This window comes from Ovis canadensis, chromosome 8 (assembly GCF_042477335.2).
Source record: "Ovis canadensis isolate MfBH-ARS-UI-01 breed Bighorn chromosome 8, ARS-UI_OviCan_v2, whole genome shotgun sequence".
Taxonomy (NCBI): Eukaryota; Metazoa; Chordata; class Mammalia; order Artiodactyla; family Bovidae; genus Ovis; species Ovis canadensis.
Window position 1 is genome coordinate 27,122,719 of NC_091252.1, and position 27,792 is coordinate 27,150,510.

The window sequence follows — 27,792 nt, forward strand, 5'->3', positions numbered from 1 at the left end:
CAAGCTAAGTTTCCAATGATAGATAAATAGATGAAGAAATTGTGGAACACTTCTTTACAATGGAATCTTATTCAGCCACAAAACAAAAAAAAAAAGAAGAAAATCTTTCCATTTGCAGCAACATGGGTGAACTCTGAGAGCATTATGCTAAATGAAAAAATAAGTCAGAAAGAGAAAGACAAATACTATATGGTTTCTCGTATATGTCTGTGACGGAAGTAGCAGAAGCACTGCGGAGAGGAGCTACCCACATCCAAGGTCAGGGGCGGGGCCGAGAGGAGCTACCCCAGGTCCAAGGTAAAGAGCAGAGGCTACGCTTTGCTGGAGCAGCTGTGAAGAGATACCCCACATCCAAGGTAAGAGAAACCCAAGTGAGATAGTAGGCACTGAGAGAGGGCATCAGAAGGCAGACAAACGGAAACCACAATCACAGACAACTAGCCAATCTGATCACACGGACCACAGCCTTGTCTAACTTGATGAAACTAAGCCATCCCATGTGGGGCCAGCCAAGACGGGCGGGTCATGGTGGAGAGGTCTGACAGAATGTGGTCCACTGGAGAAGGGAATGCAAACCACTTCAGTATTCTTGCCTTGAGGACCCCATGAACAGTATGAAAAGGCAAAATGATAGGATAGTGAAAGAGGAACTCTTCAGGTCAGTAGGTGCCCAATATGCTACTGCATGTCAGTGGAGAAATAAATCAAGAAAGAATGAAGGGATGGAGCCAAAGAAAAAAAACACCCAGTTGTGGATGGGACTGGTGACAAAAGAAGGTTTGATGCTATAAAGAGGAATATTGCATAGGAACCTGAAATGTTAGGTCCATGAATCAAGGCAAATTGGAAGTGATCAAACAGGAGATGGCAAGAGTGAACATCAAAATTCTAGGAATCAGCGAGCTAAAATGGACTGGAATGGGTGAATTTAACTCAGATGACCATTATATCTACTACTGTGGGCAGGAATCCCTTAGAAGAAATGGAGTAGTCATCATGGTCAACAAAAGAGTCCAAAATGCAGTACTTGGATGCAATCTCAAAAACGACAGATCTCTGTTCATTTCCAAGGTAAACCATTCAATATCGAGGTAATTCAAGTCTATGCCCTGACCATTAACGCTGAAGAAATTGAAGTTGAACATTTCTATTCAGATGTACAAGACCTTCTAGAACTAACATCCAAAAAAGATGTCCTTTTCATTACAGGGGGCTGGAATGCAAAAGTAGGAAGTCAAGAAACACCTGGAGTGACAGGCAAATTTGGCCTTGGAGTACAGAATGAAGCAGGGCAAAGGCAAATAGAGTTCTGCCAAGAGACCATACTGGCCTTAGCAAACACCCTCTTCCAACAACACGAGAAGACTCTACACGTAGACATCACCAATGGTCAACAATGAAATCAGATTGATTATATTCTTTGCAGCCAAAGATGGAGAAGCTCTATACAGTCAGCAAAAACAAGACCAGGAGCTGACTGTGGCTCAGATCATGAACTTCTTATTGCCAAATTCAGAATGAAATTGAAGAAAGTGGCTAAAACCACTAGACCATTCAGGTATGACCTAAATCAAATCCCTTATGACTATACAGTGGAATTGAGAAATAGATTTAAGGGACTAGATCTGACAGACAGAGTGCCTGATGAACTATGGATGGAGATTCCTGACATTGTACAGTAGACAGGAGTCAAGACCATTCCCAAGAAAAAAAATGCAAAAAACCAAAATGGCTGTTTGAGGAGGCCTTACAAATTGCTGTGAAAAGAAGAGAAGTGAAAAGCAAAGGAGAAAAGGAAAGACATACCCGTCTGAATGAAGAGCTCCAAAGAATAGCAAGGAGAGATAAGAAAGCCTTCCTCAGTGATCAGTGCAAAGAAATAGAGGAAAACAATAGAATGGGAAAGACTAGAGAGCTCTTCAAGAAAATTAGAGATACCAAGGGAACATTTCATGCAAAGATGGGCACAATAAAGGACAGAAATGGTCTGGACCTAACAGAAGCAGAGGATATTAAGAGGTGGCAAGAACACACAGAAGAACTGCACAAAAAAGATCTTCACAACCCAGATAATCACGATGATGTGATCACTCACCTAGAGCCAGACATCCTGCAATGTGAAGTCAAGTGGGCCTTAGGAAGCATCACTATGAACAAAGCTAGTGGAGGTGATGGACTTCCAGTTGAGCTATTTCAAATCCTGAAAGATGATGCTGTGAAAGTGCTGCACTCAATATGCCAGCAAATTTGGAAAACTCAGCAGTGGCCACAGGACTGGAAAAGGTCAGTTTTCATTCCAATCCCAAAGAAAGGCAATGCCAAAGAATGCTCAAACTACTGCACAATTGCACTCATTTCACATGCTAGTAAAATAATACTCAAAATTCTTCAAGTCAGGCTTCAGCAATACGTGAACTGTGAACTTCCAGATGTTCAAGCTGGTTTTAGAAAAGGCAGAGGAACCAGAGATCAAATTGCCAACATCCACTGGGTCATCGAAAAAGCAAGAGAGTTCCAGAAAAACATCTATTTCTGCTTTCTTGACTATGCCAAAGTCTTTGTGCGGATCACAATAAACTGTGGAAAATTCTGAAAGAGATGGGAATACCAGACCACCTGACCTGCTTCTTGAGAAACCTGTATGCAGGTCAGGAATTAACAGTCAGGACTGGACATGGAACAACAAACTGGTTCCAAACAGGAAAAGGAGTATGTCAAGGCTGTACATTGCCACCCTGGTTATTTAACTTATATGCAGAGTACATCATGAGAAATGCTGGGCTGGATGAAGCACAAGCTGGAATCAAGATTGCTGGGAGAAATATCAATAACCTCAGATATACAGATAACACCACACTTATGGCAGAAAGTGAAGAACTAAAGAGCCTCTTGATGAAAGTGAAAGAGGAGAGTGAAAAAAGTTGGCTTCAAACTCAACATTCAGAAAATGAAGGTCATGGCATCTGGTCCCATCACCTCATGGCAAATAGATGGGAAACAGTGTAAACAGTGGCTGACTTAATTTTTCTGGGCTCCAAAATCTCTGCAGATGGTGACTGCAGCCATGAAATTAAAAGACACTTACTCCTTGGAAGTGAAGTGAAGTGAAGTCGCTGTCATGTCCGACTCTTTGCGACCCCACAGACTGGAGCCTACCAGGCTCCTCAGTCCATGGGATTTTCTAGGCAAGAGTACTGGAGTGGGTTGCCATTTCTTCCTCCAGGGGATCTTCCCAACCCAGGGATCGAACCCAGGTCTCCCACATTGGAGGCAGACAGTTTACCCACTGAGCCACCAGGGAAGCCCACTCCTTGGAAAGAAAGTTATGACCAACCTAGACAGCATATTGAAAGGCAGAGACATTACTCTGTCAACAAAGGTCCATCTAGTCAAGGCTATGGTTTTTCCAGTAGTCATGTATGGATGTATGTGTTGAACTATAAAGAAAGCTGAGTGCCGAAGAATTGATGCTTTGAACAGTGGTGTTGTAGAAGACTCTTGAGAGTCCCTTGAACTGCAAGGAGATCCAAGCAGTCCATCCTAAAGGAGATCAGTCCTGGATGTACATTGGAAGGAGTGCTTTTGAAGCTGCAGCTCCAATACTTTGGCCACTTGATGTGAAGAGCTGATTCCTTGTAAAAGACCCTGATACTGGGAAAGATTGAGGGCAGGAGGAGAAGGTGATGACAGAGGATGAGAAGGTTGGACGGCATCACCAACTCAATGGACGTGGGTTTGGGTGGACTCTGGGAGCTGGTGATGGACAGGGAAGCCTGGTGTGCAGCGGTTCATGGGGTTGCATGAGTCGGACCTGACTCAGTGACTGAACTGAAAAACAAAACTAAAAAATAAAAAGCCCAGGTAATAGATAAAGAGAATAAATCATTGATTGCAAGAAGCAAGGAGTGATGGGAGAAATAAATGAACTCGGCTGTTTTGTTTGTTGGCTTGGTTGGTTGGTTGTGTGTGTGTGTGTGTGTGTGTGTGTGTGTGTTTTAACTTACGTAAGTTCAATACAAATTTAAAAGGAAAAAAATCTATATAATTTTCTGAGTGTTAGTCTAACATGTTACTCTCAAGAATGTAATGAGGTTGATGTTTCCAAAAGCTCTCTAATTCTGAAATATAAGAATGGTTGTGGGTATGTGCATGCTCAGTCATGTCAGCCATGTCCCACTCTTCGTGATCCTACGGTCTGTAGCTTGACGGGTTTCTCTGGCTTTCTCCAGGCAAAAATACTGGAGTGCATTGCCATGCCCTCCTCCATGGGATCTTCCAGACTCAAGGATCAAACCCACGCATCTGCCTTCTCCTGCATTGCAGGCAGATTCTTTACCGCTGAGCCATCAGAGGAGCTCAAGAAGAAAGCTTACCAGTATTGAAACTCAAAGGCCACCTAAATACAAGTGAAGTGAGCAGACAAATATCTCTGATGACAAATCTAAAATATGCTTTGCCCAACCAGAATTAATCTGTTGGAAGATTTCACATGATCAGGCTCCTTGAAGCAAAACCTATGCCATGTTATGCTACTCTTCTTAGGAGGAAGTCATACCACATTGCAGGAAAGTGTGCTTTAATGTTACATTTATAACTACACCCCTGAAATATTTCATACAAATCATGTAAGATTCTTACCACACACACAAAAAATTCTGACTTAAGAAAGCTGGATAAGATTTGCATGTTTACCTGTGCATTTTACAACACCCCACACCTTCTAATTTTCTCTTTCCTCTAATTTAGAGCATGTACTTTCATTTCCCATTTTTGGCTTAAAATTTTATGACAATAATTTGACACATTTATTTAGAACAAGAAATTCATCTAATGACTTGTGTAAAAAATGCTTACAAAATAAAAATCAGTGTGCATTTTGTACCATCCAAGTGTTTCCAGAGTTACTTAGATGTTTCCTAACTGATACTGTAGGGTTTGAAATAAAGCAGAATGCAGAACTTCTGTGGTTTGTGGCCCTTTCCAAAATATGGCAGAATTTAGTGTCATTGCATGTGAAAAATTATTTAATTATCATTATAATTTTCTGCAACCCAAATTCTGAGTGAACCTGACTTAGACTTCTAAGACAATTTTTCTATAATATAAAAAATAAGAGTTTTTAAAGGATTAAGCTGTATGTAATTTCTAATTTTGTATCTTAGTGCTTAAGACTCTTAACTTTTAAAAGAAGGGTAGAAATGCCACTGTCTACTGTAGAAATTTTTTATTGACATGTTGGCTTTCAGGACTATCAATTTGAAGACACATTTATTTTTTAAACTAACAAAATTAGAATTTACTGTATATCTTACAAAGATAGTGTATTAGCAGTCTGTTACAGTTTAATTGGTAGTTTTTTTTTCATACTTCATAACTGACTATGTCTTAACTTTAGTGAAATATTGTAGTTATTAAGATTATTTCTAGTAAACTTCTTTCACTTTCTGCTCTGTATCTTTCTCTGGCCTCAATAAATTGTACCTCACCTCTGGGCCACAATTTTCCTGCCTATAAATTAAAGTGGATGGAATAAATGTTTCCAATGTCCCTCCATTTTGAATGTGTTCTAATTAACTTCTTTATGTCCTACCTAATATCTTTGCCTTTCCTTAAGAGGGCATCCCCAAGAGCACGATGGATCCCTCCAGTTCCTTAACTGAATACAAAGAAAAGTTACTAATGCAAATTGAAATGGAAGTATTTGGGAATAATTAAGGGACAGGCTCTCACTACCTGTCAGTTGTAAAGGAAATCAGTCCTGAATATTCATTGGAAGGATTGATGCTGAAGCTGAAGCTCCAATACTTTGGCCACCTGATGCAAAGAACTGACTCATTGGAAAAGATTCTGATGCTGGGAAAGATTGAAGGCAGGAGGAGAAAGGGATGACAGAGGATGAGATGGTTGGATGGCATCACTGACTCAATGGACATGAGTTTGGGCAAGCTCTGGGAGTTGGTGATGGACAGGGAAGCCTGGCGTGCTGCAGTCCATGTGGTCACAAAGAGTCGGACACTACTAAGTGCCTGAACTAAAATGAGGCTCTCACTTAAATAAAGCTTAGATCAGGAAACATTTGCCTAAATTTAGATCTGATACGGCTTCCATGTGGTGCTAGTGGTAAAGAACCCGCCTGTCAATGCCTAAGACATAAGAGATGCAAGTTCAATCTATGGGTTGGGAAGATGCCCTAAAGAAGGGCATGGCAACCCACTCTAGTTTTCTTGCCTGGATAATCCTATGGACAGAGGAACCTGGTGGGCTATAGTCCATAGGGTTGCAAAGAATCAGACACAACTGAAGCGACTTAGCACACAGATCTGATAGTCCTTTAGGATCATCCCTTTACATGATCTGGGAAGACCCATGGGGATTTGTGAGGAAGTAAAAACCATTTTATTCCTTTTAGGGTAGTGGAGAAAATGTTAAAGAGTTGATGATCTTCTTTTGGTTTTGTTTCAGAATAGTACCTGAGGGTCATTACCAGGCTCTGAGAATGAAGCAGGTAAGGACTAAGTGTCAATGTCATTCTACTCCACAGGCAGGTAATATGGAGCTGCTCATGGAGACTGTTGCTGATTTATGTTACTCAACAGAAATTTTTATTCTCTCTCCTTATTCATAATTCATCACATCAAATCAATAAAAAAAAAATCCCAGTGATTCTAATTAACAAACATCTCCCAAAGCTTTCTACCATTCTCCATTACCACCATCACTACCCTGATTTAGACTACATCATGTCTCATCTGGGTTATTACAACAACCTTCCAAACGGTCTCCATGTATCAGGTCTTCCTTCCTCTTGTTCCTTGTGCACACATGCTCAGTTGAGTCTGACCCTTTGTCGCCCCATATACTGAAGCCTTCCAGGCTGCTCTGTCCATGGGATTTTTGATGCAAGAATACTGGAGTGGGTTGCCATTTCCTCCTCTAGGGGATCTAATGGGCCCAGGAATCAAACCTGCTTCTCCTGCATTGGCAGGTGGATTCTTTACCACTGAGCCACCTGGGAAGCTCCTCTTGTTCATTATAGTGAGGTTATTATACCCAAAAACTTTTTAAAGTATGAAACATCTATAAAATACCTCCTGGAAGGAAACCTCAAAGTCACCTAGATACAGTGAGTTGAGCAGAACTATAGGCAAATCCCTAATGCCCTTTGGGTTTTTTATAAAGTTCAATGATTCTTTATTGCCTTTAGAAAAAAGTCCAATTGTTCTTTAAACATAGCTTCCAACATTTTTAATATTATAAAACTAACATCATAGTACTTAAGTAGCTTACAAGGATATCCTGGAGTAAGGGGATTTGAGGAATCTACACTGATAGTGGATTTTTTTTTTTAACTCATTACATTTTATTACAATAATAAAAATAAAACACAAAGTATTAGGGAAGAAACTAAATAATTTTACTTGTACAAAACTTTCAAATAAAATATTTTAAATGTTTTCTACTAACATTTTTGAATCTATAAATGTGATTACAACTTTTTAATTGAAATTTATGTTTTAATTGACTTCACCAAATTTGTAATCAAGAATTTTTAATAATGACCTCTCTACAATCTTGATAGTCATCATCTGTAAAGAACTTTAGTCTCACAAAAAGTAGTAATTGCAGATACCTTTATCACTCTTTTTATATTGTGGAAACTCCTTTCTCATCTTTAACCAGAATTTTGATAACTTGAGTTACTTAAATGGTCTTTATTACATGCAATTCTTAAATCTAACAGATCTTTCTTTTCTTTCATTGACCAGTATCATCTCAAAATTTCTGATGGTAAGGCAGAATGATTTCTAATTCAATGAGATTTTTCATTTTAAAATTTCAAAATAGTTATGAAACTTTTCTTTAAGCTGAGCTAACAGACTGTACTAGTCAGAATTCTCCAGAGATATAGAACAGAACCAACAACATATTACATATACATAGAGAAAGCAGGGGGAGATTTATTTTAAGGAACTGTCTCATGTGACTCTGGAGGTTTGTTGAGTCCAAAATCTACTGGGGGAGGAAAGCAGGCTGGAAATGCAGGAAAGAGTTGTAGTTCAAGTACAAAAGCAGTTTGCTATAAAATCAGAAAGCTAATTCATTGGAGAGTCCCTTCTTACCTTTTTATTCTAGTCAAGCTTTTTGCTAATTGAATAAGGCTCACCTACATAATGAAGGGCAATCTGCTTTACTCAAAGTCCACATTTTTTAAATGTAAATATAATCCAAATACCCTCACAGAAACACCCAGAGTAATATTTCACCAAATAGCTGGGCACTGAGGGCCAGGCAAGTTGACATATAAAACTAACTTTCACAACAGTCTTATGTAGAATTCAAATTCTGATACTGACTAAATAATGCTAATGAAAAACTTCCTCTTCCAAAAGTGATTTTTTGCTCTAATTTTGTAAAATTTAAGAGTAACATATTAATAGAATATGTATATAGTATTGCTTATGAATATCAAACATAATCCAGGATTAAACAGTACAGAATGAAGTAAAAAGCTAAGAAATTCTCTAATATGGAGGAAAATATATTAAATTTAAATTCCATCCACAAAATTTAGAATCACAACAGGAGTTATGATTTGTTGTTTAGTTGCTAAGTCGTGCCCAACTCTGCAGCATCTTGGACTGTAGCCTGCCAGGCTCCTCTGTCCATGAGCTTTCCCAGGCAAAAGTACTGGAGTGGGTTGCCATTGCCCCCTCTAGGGAATCTTCTTGACCCAGGGATCAAACCCATATTTCCTGCTTGGCAGGCTGATTCATTACCACTGAGCCACCTGGGAAGCCTGGAGTTATGATTAGACCCTGCTTCCCAATGTGACTGGGGTTCAAAAAAGCTAGTTAAAAGACAAATGTAGAGTCAGAAGGACAAACCACAGTGATGAAGAATATGGGCTTTGCAGTCACAGAGTTTGGGACCAAAACCTTTTTTGAAGCTAAAGTTTCTTCTTCTGCATGGTGCAAATAGTAATAAAATACCTACCTCACAAGCCTAAAATAAATGAGAAAAAAAATACACAGTCTTCAGCAGAGTGGCTGATGCAAAGTAAGTGCACAACAAATAGAAGCTGGTGTAATTTTTTAAAATTTGTTTTTAGGTTTGTTTATCTTTATCATTACCCTAATGAAGAAGCTGGGATTTTATTCTGGGGTTGTTTTTGCTAAAGCTTGTTTTTGGTAAACTATTTATTCCTCAAGCTGGTATTTCTGTAGAACTGATCAGGAACTAAATATCCAAGGAGAATTTAAAAAAGGAATTGAATAGAAAAAAAGAAATTAATGCTAAGAAAATAAATACTACAGCCCATATCAATCACTTCATAAAAGTTTCTTACCCCCAAGATAAGAGTGGGTGGAGATACTTCACTAAGTTACTATCAAAACATAGTAGTAGCATTTATGTTAAGTGTGTCAGAAAAGGAAAATCTATTTCCCCTTTTAATTAATCTCTTATTCATCTCTACAGCTGTGGAAAAATATTAATGAATCCATCCTTGAAGGACTGAGGTGCATGTTTAAGCCCCTCTCAGCACCAGCTGCAGTTCCGAAACACTGACTATTTTTCTCTCCTCTGACCATTTCTTTTCTTGGCCTCTGTTTAGATTTTTCTTTATCACGAGTGCTGAGCTATTATGAGTACAAGACCTATCGAATTTTGCTCAAATCTGGTGGTGGTTACAGTGGTTCTTGCTCCTGTTGCTGAAATTGCATTTCCAATAACTCAAATTAGACCTCTGGGCATGGCTCATTCTGACCGCAGATAGTTGTCAGTTCATATTTCTATCTGTGAGAGGTAGCCATCTGCTCTCTTCAAAACCGACAATCAAATAAAAATATTTCCCTTTCTTTTACATGTTTCTAGTACATTCTGGGGAATTGTGAAGAAATGAAACATGAATATAAGACAAAGTCCCTTCTCTCACAGGGCTTTATTCTGGAGCCAAAGTGATAACAAGTGCATGAGCCAAGGGTAGAAGTGTCCCCACCTTCATCAGGTTGGTAATAGCTCCTTACAAAGTGGAGGGCATTGTGGTAGAAGCTGTGAACAACAAAAAGCTGTGCTATAAATGTTTCCTCCTGTCTAAGCCTGAGAATCAAATAAGGTCACTCACTGGAGAAAATGGCACATACTCTGGCCTGGAATCACAGGATCAATGTCAATCAGTGATGAAAACTGGGGAAAAATGTCTCTCATGGAGGGAAGTACATGGTAAGAAAGAACAAGGCAGAACCAGGGAACTCTTAATAACACAGTTTTATTGTGATTCAGTATAAGAATTAAAATGATTAAAGATAAGTCTATAAACATAAATTGATAAATGCTACAAAAGATATCGAGTTTGTATTCAATATTTGGGAAACTTTTAAAGTGTTTTTTTTTAAAGAATTAGCATAATCAAAGAAATGTGTCAGACCTATTTATAGATTGACTTAGTGGCTCAGATGGTAAAGAGTCCATCTCTAATGTGGGAGACCTGGGTTCAATCCCTGGGTTGGGAAGATACCTTGGAGAAGGGAATGACAACCCACTCCAGTATTGTTGCCTGGAGAATTCCATGGACAGAGGAGCCTGGTAGGCTACAGTCCATGGGGTCGCAAGATTTGGACACGACTGAGTGACTTTCAATTTCACTTAGTATTAATGGCAACAAAATTTTGGAAGCACAGATTTGAAATGAGAAGTGTTCCATCTCTGATCAAGTGCCCAGGTCTAATGCTGATAATTTTGAACTAGTAAGTTGAGAATTTAAAAGAGGACGTGAATGTGATAGACACTAAACATAGATCCTCCAGGACCTAGTGACTTACAGGTGAAAACAAAGTGAAAGTCACCTCTGATAATTCATGATCAAAATATAGCCACTGCCATCAGTTCAGTTCAGTTGCTCATGCGTGTCCAACTCTTTGCGACCCCAGGAATCGCAGCACGCCAGACCTCCCTGTCCATCACCATCTCCCGGAGTTCACTCAGACTCACGTCCATCGAGTCAGTGATGCCATCCAACCATCTCATCCTGGGTCATCCCCTTCTCCTCCTGCCCCCAATCCCTTCCAATGAGTCAGCTCTTTGCCTGAGGTGTCCGAAGTACTGGAGCTTCAGCTTTAGCATTAGTCCTTCCAAAGAAATCTCAGGGCTGACCTCCTTCAGAATGGACTGGTTGGATCTCCTTGCAGTCCAAGGGACTCTCAAGAGTCTTCTCCAACACCACAGTTCAAATACATCAATTCTTTGGTGCTCAGCCTTCTTCATAGTCCAACTCTCACATCCATACATGACCACAGGGAAAACCATAGCCTTGACTAGATGGACCTTAGTCGGCAAAGTAATGTCTCTACTTTTGAATATACTATCTAGATCGGTCATAACTTTTCTTCCAAGGAGTAAGCGTCTTTTAATTTCATGGCTGCAGTCACCATCTGCAGTGATTCTGGAGCCCCCCAAAATAAAGTCTGACACTGTTTCCACTGTTTCCCCATCTATTTCCCATGAAGTGATGGGACTGGATGCCATGATCTTCCTTTTCTGAATGTTGAGCTTTAAGCCAACTTTTTCACTCTCCTCTTTCACTTTCATCAAGAGGCTTTTTAGTTCCTCTTCACTTTCTGCCATAAGGGTGGTGTCATCTGCATATTTGCGGTTATTGATATTTCTCCCAACAATCTTGATTCCAGCTTGTGTTTCTTCCAGTCCAGCGTTTCTCATGATGTACTCTGTGTAGAAGTTAAATAAGCGGGGTGACAAATATAGCCTTGATGTATGCCTTTTCCTATTTGGAACCAGTCTGTTGTTCCATGTCCAGTTCTAACTGTTGCTTCCTGACCTGCATACAAATTTCTCAAGAGGCAGGTCAGGTGGTCTGGTATTCCCATCTCTTTCAGGATTTTCCACAGTTTATTGTGATCCACACAGTCACAGGCTTTGGCATAGTCAATAAAGCAGAAATAGATGTTTTTCTGGAACTCTCTTGCTTTTTCCATGATCCAGCAGATGTTGGCAATTTGATCTCTGGTTCCTCTGCCTTTTCTAAAACCAGCTTGAACATCAGGGAGTTCACAGTTCACATATTGCTAAAGTCTGGCTTGGAGAATTTTGAGCATTATTTTACTAGCGTGTGAGATGAGTGCAATTGTGCGGTAGTTTGAGCATTCTTTGGCATTGCCTTTCTTTGGAATTGGCCAGTGCCATAAAATGCAAGATTTGCACAGAAGTTGTGGGGAGTGGTACCTAGACAAGAGCAAGGCAAGAAAGAATTGAGGTTGAACAGCTGGTCCAGGTAGGAACAGAGGAGTGAATCTGAGGAGAGAAGTCAGTAGAAGACAGAGATTTAAACCTCATCTATGTGGAACTGATGATTCAAGCCACAAGCACAGATGATATCACTGAGAAAAGAAGAGCATAAAAGAACAAAAGGAACTTGCTTTTTCAGATCACTTTTTATATTTTAGACCCTGGATTTGGTTATTTCATGTAAAGCATCTCATTTATCTAGTGAAAAAAACCTTGGAGAATGTCCAAGGATGGGCATGGAGGAAAGAGGAAAAGAGCATTGAAGGAGAAAGAATAGTGGGAAGAGAAGGAATAAAGGAAAATAAGATCAACATTTCTCTTGCTGTCTAAAACAAAAGGAGGGAAGACAGGCGAGAGGTTGCTCTGCATGGTCAAATTCTGAGTGCGGGGCAAGGGGAGGGGAACGTTGAAGGTGAAACCCAGAATAGACTGATTTTTAATGATCTTTAACATCCATGACCTAAATTGTGGGGACAAAAACAGTATTTGAAGGCATTAAGAATGAGTTTGTAAAATGTTCAAGGTAGCACATGAGAGCCTAGAGTCTTTTCCTGTATAGTATATTAGCGCAGCAGAGAACAGGACCATGTTGCCTATACTTTAACTCTTGCATCTTCTTCCTTGTGGTTTTTGGTGTAGTTTTCTTCTGTTCTTGTGTCTGTGAAAAAGATGGCTAGGTACACTGAAGCTTTCAGTAAAGAAATATTCATAGAACTCCATTTATAAACCTGATGCTAAAAATTGTTGTTATTGTTCAGTTGCTAAGTCATGTTTGACTCTTTGCAAACCAATGGGCTTCAGCACGCTAAGCTTCCCTATCCTTCACTATCTCCCAGAGTTTGCTCAGATTCATGTCCATTGAGTCAGTGACACTATATAACCATCTCATCTGCTGCTGCCCTCTTCTTTTGCCTTCAATCTTTTCCAGTGTCAGGGTCTTTTCCAGTGAGCCAGCTCTTTGCATCAGGTGGCCAGAGTATTGGAGCTTCAGCTTCAACAACAGTCCTTCTAATGAATATTCAAGGTTGGTTTCCTTTAGGATTGACTGATTTGATCTTGCTGCCCAAGGGACTCCCAAGAGTCTTCTCCAGCACAATTCGAAGGCATCAATTCTTTGCCCCTCAGCCTTCTTAATGGTTCAGTTCTCGCATCCACACACGACTACTGGAGAAACCATAGGTTTGACTAGATGGGCTTTTGTTGGCAAAGTGATATTGTTGATTTTTAAATACACTGTCTAGGTTGGTCATAGCTTTTGTTCTAAGGAACAAGCGATAATTTCATGGCTGTAGTCACAGTCTGCAGTGATTTTGGCACCCAGGAAAATAAAATCTGTCACTGCTTCCACTTTTTCCCCATCTGTTTGCTATGAAGTGATGGAACCAAATGTCATGATCTTAGTTTTTTAAATGTTGAGTTGTAAGCCAACTTTTTCACTCTCCTCTTCCACCCTCATCAAGAAGCTCTTTACCCACCATTAGAGTAAGCATCTGCATATGTGAGGTGGTGATACTTCTCCCAACAATCTTGATTCCAGCTTGTGAGTCATCCAGCCCAGCATTTCACATGATGTACACTGCATAGAAGTTAAATAAGCACGGTGGCAATATACAGCCTTGTTGTACTCTTACACCAGTGAATTATTTTTCTTCCTAATGGTTTTGCGCATCCTCTCTGTGTCAGTGCTGTTGTTTTGCATGTACTAATTTATTTTCAAAATGACCTTATTGCATAATTGTTACTATTACTTTCATTTGTTGGTGAGGCAACAGAAGCACAAATAAATTACTTTTCTGATACAAAAAACTCTCCATATAGAAATTGAAAGCAGTTTTGGATGCAAGGAATTATATGTCTTTTGCATTTGTGATTTAGATAATTAAGTATTCGACAGCATGATCCATGATCTTAATTGCCATGTTATGCTTTTAAAAAAAATGTGTTCATTCACTTAGTCATGTCTGACTGACTCTTTGCCACCCCATGGACTGTAGCTCTCCAGGCTCCTCTCTCCATGGAATTTTTCAGGCAAGAACACTGGAGTGGATTGCCATTTCCTTCTCCAGGGATCTTCATGATCCAACCCTAGTCTCCTGCATTGACAGGCATATTCTTTAGCACTGCACTGCCTGGGAAGCCCTGGTGGCTCAGCATGTTATGCTTAGTTCTATTTGCTTCCAACAAACTCAAACACTTTTCATGTATGCCCCACATAGAGAAGATTTGATGGCCTTCTTTATACTGAAAACGAGCATCTCCAAAAATGAATAAAAATGAAAAATGTAAATGAGCCAAATTTACAAAACTAGTAACTTAGGAAAACAAAATATGAATGATTTTAATTCAATATGAAAAACAATTTAAGTCCAAAACAATGACTAATTCTTATGTTGTGAGCTTTTTGTCAGTGTGTATTATTATAGTAATTGAGGTGTTGGACTTCACATAAAGATGCTTTTTCTAAGGTGTTATATAAAATGTATCCTTTTATGCATTTATTTAATGGGATTTGCTTTTGAAATTTTTCTTACATGAGTACCATTCACATTGATGTATTAAATATTGTTGAGGCTTTCAGAATGCTTATAATCTAGTAGGTTGTAGGTTTTTATACCTTTTCTTTATTGCTTCTATTGCAAAACTATTTTTAAAAAAACTGGCTAAATAAAAATAATGTTGTAATAAGGGTGGAGTGAATCTATTGTTTTTATAAAAATCTTTCCAAGTTGTTCTCTTCACTTTTGTTTTAATATTCAGCCGCAGAAACTAAGTAAACAAAACCTCTCTAGGGATGATAGGAATGCAAAACACACATACATGCATGGACACACACACACACACACACACAATGTTCATCTTCTTATGAGACACATTCCGAATATTAGACAGGTGAAGAAAGGTCTTAAGGAAAAATATTGATTTTTCCACTTTTATTTTGGAGAGTCAGGCAAAGACTTCTCTTGTTTGTTTTTAGGGTGCCCAAGTGTTCCATTACTTCAGTCACAAATTTAACTAATCATCCAGATGTTTCTACAATTGTCCAGATGCTTTGTCAACTTTGTGTAAAGTAACTGAATGGGCCAAACTGATTTGAATTGTTATCTTAATGCTTGACAGAGTTATACTGAAGAAAGTATTAGATGGAGCCCAAACACATGGTCTTAGAGAAGTAGAAACTGGTGCTCGCACCTTCCATTAAATCCTATGGTTATGTCTATTCACTGTAGTAAAATTGAACTCCATAAGATGTAGAGAAGTTCTATCTCTAGAATCTAAACACCTAGTTTGAAAGGATATTTTGAATATTGCTTTAGTTGTATAAAGTTCAGAAAAGAAAATTGAATTAGTAACTACATTTTATATCTGTCTTACTTTATTTAGATCAAGTTTAAAGCTGGGAATACTACTTTAGTGTCTTTAAAATAAATTGTTTTCAAGTGAAATTTATTAGGATTTCTCAGATTACCAAATGTTGCATAATGGTGCATGGAATGATAGTGAAAAAAAGGGCAAACTTTAGGAATAAACACATCTGGTTTTGAATTCAATTTTACTATTATTAGTATAAATAACTTGATGTTGAGTAAGTTACTTCATTTTCCTAATCTTCAATTTACCCATTTGCAAATTTCAGTATTATTCTAAAGATTAACCATAATGAACATATGAACTAGAACTTTATAATTCATACCTATTATGATTTTCCTAATTATAATAGGTACACATCTTTAAGATGGAGTATGTTATATCTATATGGAATTTTAACCTTATATTAGTGCCTGTAGTCTTTGTAGCCTCAATTTTCAACCTGCAACGACTTGGAGCTAGTATTCATTTATCTATTCAATAAAATCCTTTTACACTAACTATACTCCTGGTACTGTCACAGCAGTGGGGATACAGTGAGGAACAAACAGAAAATAGACAGTCTTTTTTCAATTAGAATTTGAAATTAATTTGAAAGAAAAAACAAAAAGTAAATAATCAGATTTAAAAAATATGTGGGTTCTAAACTGTATTCTACTGAAAAAGGTATAGTAAGAACAAAAATAGAAGTACTTCAAGAAAGTAGAACTGAATGTCCTGATTTAATTTAGATTATTTAAGAAGTTTCCACAACAAACTGTGGAAAATTCTTTAAGAGATGGGAATACCAGATCACTTGACCTGCCTTCTGAGAAATCTGTATGCAGGTCAAGAAGCAACAGTTAGAACTGGATATGGAACAACAGACTGGTTCCAAATAAGGAAAGGAGTATGTCGAGGCTATATATTGTCACCCTGCTTACTTAACTTCTATGCAGAGTACATCATGAGAAGCACTGGGCTGGATGAAGCGCAAGCTGGAATCAAGATTGCTGGAAGAAATATCGATAACCTCAAATATGCAGATGCCACCACCCTTATGGCAGAAAGTGAAGAGGAACTAAAGAGCCTCTTGATGTAAGTGAAAGAGGAGAGTGAAAAAGTTGGCTTCAAACTCAACATTCAGAAAACGAAGATCATGGCATCTGGTCCCATCACTTCATGGGAAATAGATGGGGAAACAGTGGAAACAGTGTCAGACTTTATTTTTGGGGGCTCCAAAATCACTGCAGATGGTGACTACAGCCATGAAATTAAAAAGCACTTGCTCCTTGGAAGAAATGTTTTGACCAACCTAGACAACATATGAAAAAGCAGAGAGACATTACTTTGCCAACAAAGGTCTGTCTCGTCAAAGCTATGTTTTTTTTCAGTAATCATGTATGGATGTGAGAGTTGGACTATAAAGAAAGCTGAGTGGTGAAGAATTGATGATTTTGAACTGTGGTGTTAGAGAAGACTCTAGAGAGTCCTTTGGACAGCAAGGAAATCAGCCTTGAAGTTCATTGGAAGGAGTGATGCTGAAGCTGAAACTCCAATCCTTTGGCTACCTGACATGAAGAACTGACTCATTTGAAAAGACCCTGATGCTGGGAAAGATTGAAGGCAGGAGGAGAAGGGGAAGATAGAGGACAAGATGGTTTGATGGCATCACTGACTCAATGGACATGAGTTTGAGTAAACTCCTGGAGTTGGTGATGGACAGAGAGGCCTGCCGTGTTGCAGTCCATGGGGTTGCAAAGAGTCAGACACGACTGTGTGACTGAACTGAACTGATTTAAGAAGGGTCTGGTAAATAATGGGGAAAATGGTGATTCCAGGCAGAAGCAGAAAAAAACTGATGTTTAAAAGTCTTGTGTTAGGAAAGAGCTTTCTGCATTGAGACACTAAAAACAGGACTCGTGGAGCTAGAAAGTTGGGACAAGAGGTATGATCAGAGAGGAGACTGGGGTCATGGAAGAGAAAGACAAAGGCATTTTGAAGTCACTCTTTTTTTAAAAAAGCTTTTTATTTTGTATTGGGGTATAGCCTATTAACAAACAATGCTGTGATCATTTCAAGTGAACAGTGAAGAAACTCATCCATACGTATACATGTATCCATTCTCCCTCAAATACCCCTCTCTTCAGGCTGCTACATAACATTGAGCAGAGTTCCATGTTCTATACAGCAGGTCCTTGTTGGTTATCCATTTAAAATAGAGCAGTAAGTACATGCTCTTCCCAAACTTCCTAACTATCACTTGCCCCTATCCTTTCCCTTTCCCTCCACCCCCATCCCACCCACCCCCCACAACTGGCAATCATAATATAAATTTTAAAGTCACTCTTAAGCTTAATCTCTTGAGAATGCAACTGAGAGCATGCTTCATTTAGCCTCTTTTTACACCTCTTCCACCAAATCCATATGGAAGTTAGAAAAGGACATTTAATAGATGGAGGATGAAAAATAAGAAAGAGAACTCTCAAGGGACTAGAACATGGAAGGAAACCCTGACAGCAGGTCAAATTGAAAAAAAAAAAAACAACAACAACAAAGAATGCAAAATGTGCGAGAGAAAATTCTCTCCCAGAAGGTGAGAGAGAGCAAGGCACCCTTATGGCATCAGTAAGGACACCAGGGGCCTCAGAGCCCTGGATATCCAACACAATGATGAGCTCGAGCAGCACAAAGGGGAACACATAAAGCAAAGTCCTGTGTCAGGAAAGAGCTTTCTGCATTGAGAAACTAAAAACAGGACTGGTGGGGCTAGAAAGTTGGTACAAGAGGTGGCATGATCAGAAAGGAGACCAGGGTCATGGAAGAGAAAGACAAAGCCATGTTGAAGTCACCCTTTTTTAAAAAAAAAAAAAACTTTTTATTTTGTATTTAGGTATAGCCTATTAACAAACAATATTGTGATCGTTTCAGGTGAACAGTGTGAAACGAAACAGTGAAACTGGTAGTCCTACAAAGGAAAATCGGCAAATTCATAGTCACAGCAAGCGGCTGAACATCTCTCCCTCAGAAATCAACCAAGAAACCACTTGGTAATGAGGAGGGATATGGAGGAGTTGTGCAATGCGCTTAGCAAGCCTGATTGAATAGCTACACAAAGAAGCCTGAACCATACACACAAAACTATATATCATTTTCAAGCACATATACTGCAGCCACAAAAATTTACCATGTGCTAGACCACAGTGGGAATGTCAGCAAATTCCATAAAGGTGAAGTTATACAGGCTTCATTTACTTATGCATCAACAATAAGTAATTCTACTACTCAAGAAATATTATCAAGAAAAATTACAATATACATGGAAATAAAACACACAAATACACACAACTGCAAATAATCATTAGGTTAAAGTGACAATTGATATGAAACATAAATTATCTGGAGCTGAATAAACGGACTAAATAGCAAAACTAGTGGAATATGACTGAAGAAAAGATATGAGAAGTAGAATGTGAGAAGAAAAGATATAAACTTAAACGTGTCTATAGGGAAAGGGAAAGTGAAAGGCACTCAGTCGTGTCTGACCCTTTGTGACTCCATGGACTACAGTCCATGGAATTCTCCAGGCCGGAATACTGGAGTGGGTAGCTGTTCCCTTTTCCAGATTGGTAACGAATATCGAAAATAAATTATCTTTGCTTTTAATACAAGAGTCTAGAAAAGCAAAGCAAAATAAACATAAAATAGAAGAAAGAGATTAATATAAATGAAAGTATAAACCATCTAACTATAAAAAATTAAAAACAGATAAGTAGAAACAAAAACCCATACTTTGAAAAGAATAGAAAGTTACTCTTGCATGTATGACCAAGATTTTTAAAAATGCAAATCATTGTTAGAAATGAAAAATGAAACAAGGACAACAGAGACTGAAACATTGTAAGAAAGCAATAAACTGCAAAGCAGTACATTTGTAAATGCAAATTGAATGATAATTGCTTCCCCCAAAATAAATTTCAAATGTGTATACTATATAATTTTTAAAGTTTATTATAGTTCAAAAATATGTTTAAAATTAATGGTAATTAAATATATATTTTCCAAGAGAATTTAAAAGAAAAAAGAGAGGAGAGGAAGAGAACCTAGCCAAAATGTTCCAGGTGAGAAACAGCTGTGTGACAAAAGAAGTATTCTCTTCAGGGCATGTTTAGACTATGGTATTCTGTGCCAGGCAAGTTTTTAGGAAGAGAAGGTGGGAAATGAGATTCCTGCCAGGGAAGAGGCAAGAGAAGTAGTTCATTTCAGTTCAGTTCAGTCACTCAGTCATGTCCAGCTCTTTGTGACCACATGGACTACAGCTCGCCAGGCCTCCCTGTGTGTCACCAACTCCCAGAGTTTACTCAAACTCATGTCCATCGAGTCGATGATGCCATCCAACCATCTCATCCTCTCTTGTCCCCTTCTCTTCCTGCTTCAAGCTGTTCCCAGAGAGAAGCTGTGCTTCCAACAGAAAAAATAAGTAATTTAATATTATATATTAGTAGTTGTCAGTACTGAAACTTCTAAGTCTTAAAAAGTCATTCTGTTTTTTTTTTTTTTTTTCTGTTCTGGCCCAAATCTCAGAATCTAGTCTATCTTGAGGGTGTTTAATTTGAAATACTTAGAAGCTCTACCAGACCTCTAAGAGTTCAAAAAAATAAAAATAACTTCTACCAACACAGCACTGTAAAGCAATTATCTTCCAATCAAAAAATTTAAAAAACACAATGTCAAAAAACATCAAGATTGATAATTATATTATTCAAACCATCTAAACTTGTATTTGTAATAAATTAACTTAACTGTTAATTGTCAAAATCTGAAAGCTGTAGATCACAGGACTCAGCTATTGTTATGATCTGGCCAAATCATTTCTATCTTTACCTTATATATTTTCATATTTATTTGTTAATTGATAAACTCAAAAATGTACATTAAAATGTGGTAATTTGTCAAGCAGAATAAAACATAAATTACAATAAAAAAGGATAATTTCTATTAGTAATATTTTCCTCCCACCTCACCAACAAGTGATGAGAATTCAAAAACAATTCTGATAATAATTTATACAATTTTAAGACTTTCTTTAAATATTTATTTTCCTGGCCCAGGCCATTCTGGCAACTGATACTAATTTTTTTTTAAAGTGCATACAGTCTCAAAAATTGTATGAATTATCATGTAGAATAAAGAGTTGGAAAAGGGTAAGAGACCATTTGATCCCTTTTCCCAACTCTCAAATAAATGCTTTCTTATGATGATTTGAACTTTGTTATTGAAACTTTTTAAAAGACAGATGTGTTTTTGTTTCCACCATTATGGCTGAGAATGCGCATTGGAAGTAGATGCGTCAGTGGCAACTCTGAGCACCCTTCTCGTGTGACTGGGTGAAGGTTACTCCGTGTGTGTGCTGGTGGCCTCGGGTAGCACCGTTGTGGGTCTACTTTCTCACCCTTGGATTTCGGCGTTTAGATGTTGTTCCCTTTTCACAAAGGATTACTTGAAAAACACAAGGCATAAAAAAATAGAGGTAACTATGATGAATAGTCATGTGGGAAAGGTGCACAATTCAGTGTGGGTGAGTTTGGCAGGGCCACCATAACAAAGTGCCATAGGCTGAGTGACTTAAACAATAGAAATATCTTTTCTCACAGTTCTGGAGGCTGGAAGCCTGAGAACAAAATGTCAGTAGGTTTGATTTCCTTCTGGGGCCTCTCCCTTTGACTTGTAGGTAGGAAGTCGCCATCGCCTGTGTCTTCACGTGGTCATCCCTCTGTACCCATCTGTGTCCGTATTTATTCTTTTTATTAATATTAAGATGCCAGTCATATCAGATTAGAAGCCATCCTATTGACCCCATCTTAACTTGATTGCCTCTTTAAAGATCCTGCCACTAATACAATCACATTCTAAGGTAGTGGGGTTTAGGGCTTCCATCTGACTATGTGAGAGGGATATGATGCAGCCGAAATGGGGATTTTCATTGACTGTGAAAATAAAAAGGGGAAAATGAAAAAATACGTCATGAAAATAGCTGGTAAGATCGTTGTGTGAGCCATGAAACAAAAATGATTTGAGAAGCATTTAAAATACTCACATGGGACTTCCCTGGTGGTACAGTTGTTAAAATTTTGAACTCCCAACTCATGGGGCATGGTTTTGATGTCTAATGGGGTAAATAAGATCCCGCTTGCTACATGACATGGCCAAAAAAAGAAAAATGCTCACAAACTTGGCCAAATACTAGTTAAGTAGTTGAAATTAATTTCTACCTCGCCCCTGCCTTAAAACCACAGTACTTTGTTGTTTCCCGTAGCTTGTTGCATTAACTGAGTTGTGTGAAAATCTTTTAGAAATTGTCTTCCACACCATAAGGACTCAGCAAGGACTCAGTAAGCTGTCTTTGTCGTCCTCATTGTTAGCTTGCATTCTAGCACTCACGACTGTCTGCCTTTAATACAGGGGGAACTCATATGTCTTGTCGCTTCAACAATCATGAATTCCTAAAAGGCAGAGACTTACTTCCACTTCTCGGTGTCAGGGTGCAATGTAGCCACATAGTGTTTGATAATTAGTTTAAGTGCTAAACTAAAGTTAAATTTCAGAGAACAAATGAAAAAAAACAAACAAGAGTTTTCCATTTCTTAATTTTTTCCCTTAAAAGCTTGGGCAACACAAATGCTCTAATATATGCTGAATGAAATACAGATCTTTGTTTAAGTATAGAAATAAAATTTATTTATTTATTTATTTGGAGAGAAAATTAAAAAAAAAAACACTTACTGAGGTATTTTAGAGGCTCACACACAGACACACAAAAATACACAGAAAAGCTAATTTTAAACTCTTAAAGAATTTCAATTTGGTAGTGTTTTTAGTGGGTAAAGAAGTAACAGAACCAGACATGGAACAATGGACTGGGAACAGTGGATTGGGAAAGGAATACGACATGGCTGTATTTGTCACCCTGCTTATTTAACTTATATGCAGAATACAGCATGCAGAATGTTGGGCTGAATAACTCAAGAGCTGGAATAAAGACTGCCAGGAGAAATATCAGCAAGATATTTCTCAGATATGAAGATTACCACTCTCGTGGCAGAAAGTGAAGAACTACAGAGCCTCTTGATGATGGTGAAAGTGGAGAGTGAAAAAGCTGACTTGAAACTCAACACTCAAAAAACTAAGGTCATGGCATCCAGTCCCATCACATCATGGCAAACAGAAGCAGGAAAAGCGGGAGCAGTGACAGATTTTCTTTTCTTGGGCTCCGAAATCACTGCAGATGGTGAGGTGGCAGCCATGAAATTCAAAGATGCTTGCTCCTTGGAAGAAAAGATATGACAAACCTAGACAGCATATTAAAAAACTGAGACATCACTTTGCCAACAAATGTCCATATAGTCAAAGCTGTGACTTTTCCAATAGTTATGTTCAGTAGTAAGAGTTGGACCATAAGGAAGGCTGAGGCTAAAGAATTGATGTCTTCAAATTATAGTGCTGGAGAAGACTCTTGAAAATCCCTTGGACTGCAAAAAGATCTAACCAGTCAATCCTAAAGGAAATCAACCCTGAATATTCATTGGAAGGACTGATGCTGAAGCCGAAGCTCTACTACTTTGATCACCTGATGCACAGAACCAACTCATTAGAAGGGACCCTGATGCTGGGAAAGATTGAGGGCAGGAGAATGGAGTGACAGAGGATGAGACATTATATAGCAACACCAACTCAATGGACATGAATTTGAACAAATTCTGGGAGATATTGGAGGACAGAGGAGCCTGGTATGCTGTAATCCACAGGTTCTCAAACAGTCAAACACAATTTAGCAACTGGACAAAAACAACAAAGTGTAAAATGCTTTGAAGATGCAGAGTGATACATGTGCTTTTTTTGAACTTGGTGAAAAGGAAAAGGCCACTAAATACTTAAGACCAGGTGGAGTATGAAAAACAGAAGGAAAAAAAAAAAAACTAAGTCAGCAAAACTACAGATTTCAAAAAATTGGTACTTTTGCTGTCATCTGGAATGAGCAAACCTTCAACTTTAATTAGAGAAAATATAATTTTTAAAACACGAATATCCAACATGTAAATGTATTTGTATTTGAAGAAATTTAATTAGAGATATGGGGAATTTTATCATTCTCAGTTCAGTTCAGTTGCTCGGTCATGTCCGACTCTTTGCAACCCCATGAATTGCAGCACGCCAGGCCTCCCTGTCCATCACCAACTCCCGGAGTTCACTCAAACTCCCATCCATTGAGTTGGTGATGCCATCCAACCATCTCATCCTCTGTCATCCCCTTCTTCTCCTGCCCCCAATCCCTCCCAGCATGAGTCTTTTCCAATGAGTCAACTCTTTGCATGAGGTGGCCAAAGTACTGGAGTTTCAGCTTTAGCATCATTCTTTCCAAAGAACACTCAGGGCTGATCTCCTTTACAATGGACTGGTTGGATCTCTTTGCAGTTCAAGGGACTCTCAAGGGTCTTCTCCAACACCACAGTTCAAAAGCATCAATTCTTTGGCACTCAGCTTTCTTCACAGTCCAACTCTCACATCCATACATGACTACTGGAAAAACCATAGCCTTGACTAGACAGACAGTCCTTTGTTGGCAAAGTAATGTCTTTGCTTTTGAATATGCCATCTAGGTTGGTCATAACTTTCCTTCCAAGGAGTAAGCGTCTTTTAATTTCATGGCTGCAATCACCATCTGCAGTGATTTTGGAGCCCCCCAAAATAAAGTCTGACATTGTTTCCACTGTTTCCCCATCTATTTGCCATGAAGTGATGGGACCAGATGCCATGATCTTTGTTTTCTGAATGTTGAGCTTTAAGCCAACTTTTTCACTTTCCTCTTTCACTTTCATCAAGAGGCTTTTTAGTTCCTCTTCACTTTCTGCCATAAGGGAGGTGTCATCTGCATATCTGAGGTGCTTAATATTTCTCCTAGCAATCTTGATTTCAGCTTGTGCTTCTTCCAACCCAGCATTTCTCATGATGTACTCTGCACAGAAGTTAAATAAGCAGGGGGACAATATATAGCCTTGATGTACTCCTTATCCTATTTAGAATCAGTCTGTTGTTCCATGTCCAGTTCTAACTGTTGCTTCCTGACCTGCATATAGGTTTCTTAAGAGGCAGATCAGGTGGTCTGTTATTCCTATCTCTTTCAGAATTTTCCACACTTTATTGTGATCCACACAGTCAAAGGCTTTGGCATCGTCAATAAAGCAGAAATAGATGTTTTTCTTGGAGCTCGCTTTTTTGATGATCCAGCGGATGTTGGCAATTGATCTCTGGTTCCTCTGCATTTTCTAAAACCAGCTTGAACATCTGGAAGTTCATGGTTCACGTATTGCTGAAGCCTGGCTTGGAGAATGTTGAGCTTTAGTTTACTAGCATGTGAGATGAGTGCAATTGTGCGGTAGTTGCATTCTTTGGCATTGCCTTTCTTTGGGATTGGAATGAAAACTGACCTTTTCTAGTCCTGTGGCCACTGCTGAATTTTCCAAATGTGCTGGCATATTGAGTGCAGCACTTTCACAGCATCATCTTTCTGGGGCGTCTGTACATATGGGCTAAATGGAAAAGTTCTCCTTGGCCTGAACACCTCACACTTTTGAATGTGAGACTCGTATTTTGGTGTGGGCTGTGGGCACTGTATTTATCTTCCTTGTTTTACACGGTTTCCATTGGCGGTGGTGTATTCTGCTTTCCTAGTTTATAGAACTCTATTATAAAAACTCTGGGTGCAATTTAATAGTAATTTTTGAATTGCTGTTCCAATACTTTATTGTCATATTTAAATTTTTGAAGTAATTGAAAAGTGTTAGAAGAACGCTGAATTAGGTTTGAAGAACTCTGAATTAGGACCTGGCTGGCATTAATGATCTACTCAGCTATGCATCATATATAAACAATGGACAAGTCATTTAATTTCTCTAGTGCTCTATTTTCTTATTTGAAAGAGGAGGAAAATACTGTTCATTCTTACTATCTAATATAGTTGTAATAAAGATCACATGAGAAAATGTATGTAAAACTGCTGCTTAAATGAAATGGTCTTACCTTATTCATGATTGACTTTTGTCAAATTGACAGTTCCCATACTTCAGATAATATCAGCAAGTGATGCCTGTTTGCTACATATATGGCTCAGAGAACTTGTAGCAAGCAGCTTCTATGACAGAAGTTGGCATATGATAAGACATATGCCAAAATGTACAGTTAGAATAATACTCAAAGATACCTACTTAAGTTTCCACGTGAATATGTAAATAAGAAGACTGAAGCCAGAAATGGTTAATAACCTTCTTAAGATCAGTGTGTTCTGATCGTTTATTTAGTACTTACTATGGTTCATGGTGCTACTGGAAATAATAACTGGATTAGGTAGGGCTTTGCCTCAATCTTTTAGATCAGGGGTCAGCAAACTAACCCTTGGGTTGTGGGTCAAATTTGGGCCAGCAAATAAAGTTTTATTGGAACTCAGCCATACATGTTTATTCATGTACTGTCTGTGGCTGCTTTTGGGTCTCCCTGGTGGCTCAAGTGGTAAAGAATCCTCCTGCCAATGCAGGAGATGTGGGTTTGATCTTTGGGTTGGTAAGATCCCCCAGATAAGGGAATGGCAACCCACTCCAGTATCCTTGCCTGGAAAATCCCATGGACAGAGGAGCCGGCTACAGACCACGGGGTCACAAAACAGTCTGACATGACTTAGCAACTAACCAACAACAACAGTAGCTACTTTCACGCTGCAGAAGCAAACTTGAGTTAGTTCCAACAGAGAACTAAAATATTTACTATCTGGCCTTTTACAGAAAATGTGTTGACCCTCTTTTTAGGAAATTATGATTATTTTTTATAAAAGTTCTTTTAGAATATCATAAAGTAACACACACTTTTGGGGAGAAAGTTCAAATAGTTCAAAAATGTATGAAGTGAAATGTGAAAGAGAAAAATTTTCATTCATCTTAGATTAAACTTTCTCTGTCACCTTTGGAGCCTAGCACAATTGCCTGGCACAGAGTAAGTGATCATCAGTAAATGACTGTCAAGGAAAGGAAGAAAGGAAGGAGGTTAAAAGGGAGAAACAGGAGCAGGAAGGCTAGGTAACAGGCAGAAAGGTCAGATTGGTTAAATATAAGGTCTTCAAATCCTGAAAAAAAATCACTATTTTTTTTTTCCAGACCTTCACTTTGTTCTAAAACTCAATATGCATTTCTTCACATTCTCTAAGTATTCTAAGCAGGGTAATAGATTTTATCCTCAAATTCCACTTTTTTTCTTTCACACTAATATTGGAGACATGCTGCAAAAGAAGAGGATTTGGGGAGATGTGTGCTTCTGGACTATCTGTGTATAAGAAAGCAAATTCCATACAAGTTAACTTCCTTGACAAAAGTAAAATATTTTACTTCCCTCCTTGTAAAGTAAAAAGATATGAACCTCATGGTTTGCACATAGAATGAGCCTTCTGAGACAGAGGACAGCTATCCAGTAAGGAACAGGTTTTCTCACAATAAACACGAGCAAGCAATGGGTACTTCTGGAATACTCTCCATCCTTGTTTCCTACAGGAGTATAGGCCAGGGATTGCTTTAACAAGGAAGTGACCACACTGTCTTATTGAAAGATTGTTCTCAGTTCACAATCCATGAATTAATTGCACAAACTTCTATCATGTTACCTTTAAAGCAGGCTATTGTAAGGCAGTGTTAGCCTATGACTTCTCAAAAGAAGTGTGTCATGAGAAAGTAAGCATACGAAGTTTACCTATTTCTTCGTTATATTCCTGTTTCTTCCCTTGCCTTTTGCCTGGTGAGGTAACACAACACAGAACCTTCGGTTTATTGTTTTAAGCAGAGTTCATCTAGTTCACTTTGGGATCCTGGGCGGTGGAATGCTTTGAAGACCTCCCATGGATAGAAAACCTTTGCCTTATAATCTTATTACACAAGAGGGAAGGTTAGCAGAAGTTCTTTTTTCCCCCCCTCCTCTTATTTTAGTTTGTCTCCACCACATAACATTGTGACACAGAATGAAGCGGGTGCAAGTCTCCGCGTGATATTGACTTGGAACTGCCTTTTGGCTGTCATCGTTGACATGTCACCGCTTTGTCACCTTGCCTCCTAG

General features: G+C 38.5%; 1 pseudogene; it reads left to right on the forward strand.

Annotated features, from left to right (window-relative positions):
* Nucleotides 1-203: 203 nt before the first annotated feature.
* LOC138445189 (craniofacial development protein 2-like) lies at nt 204-27,792 on the forward strand (annotated as a pseudogene).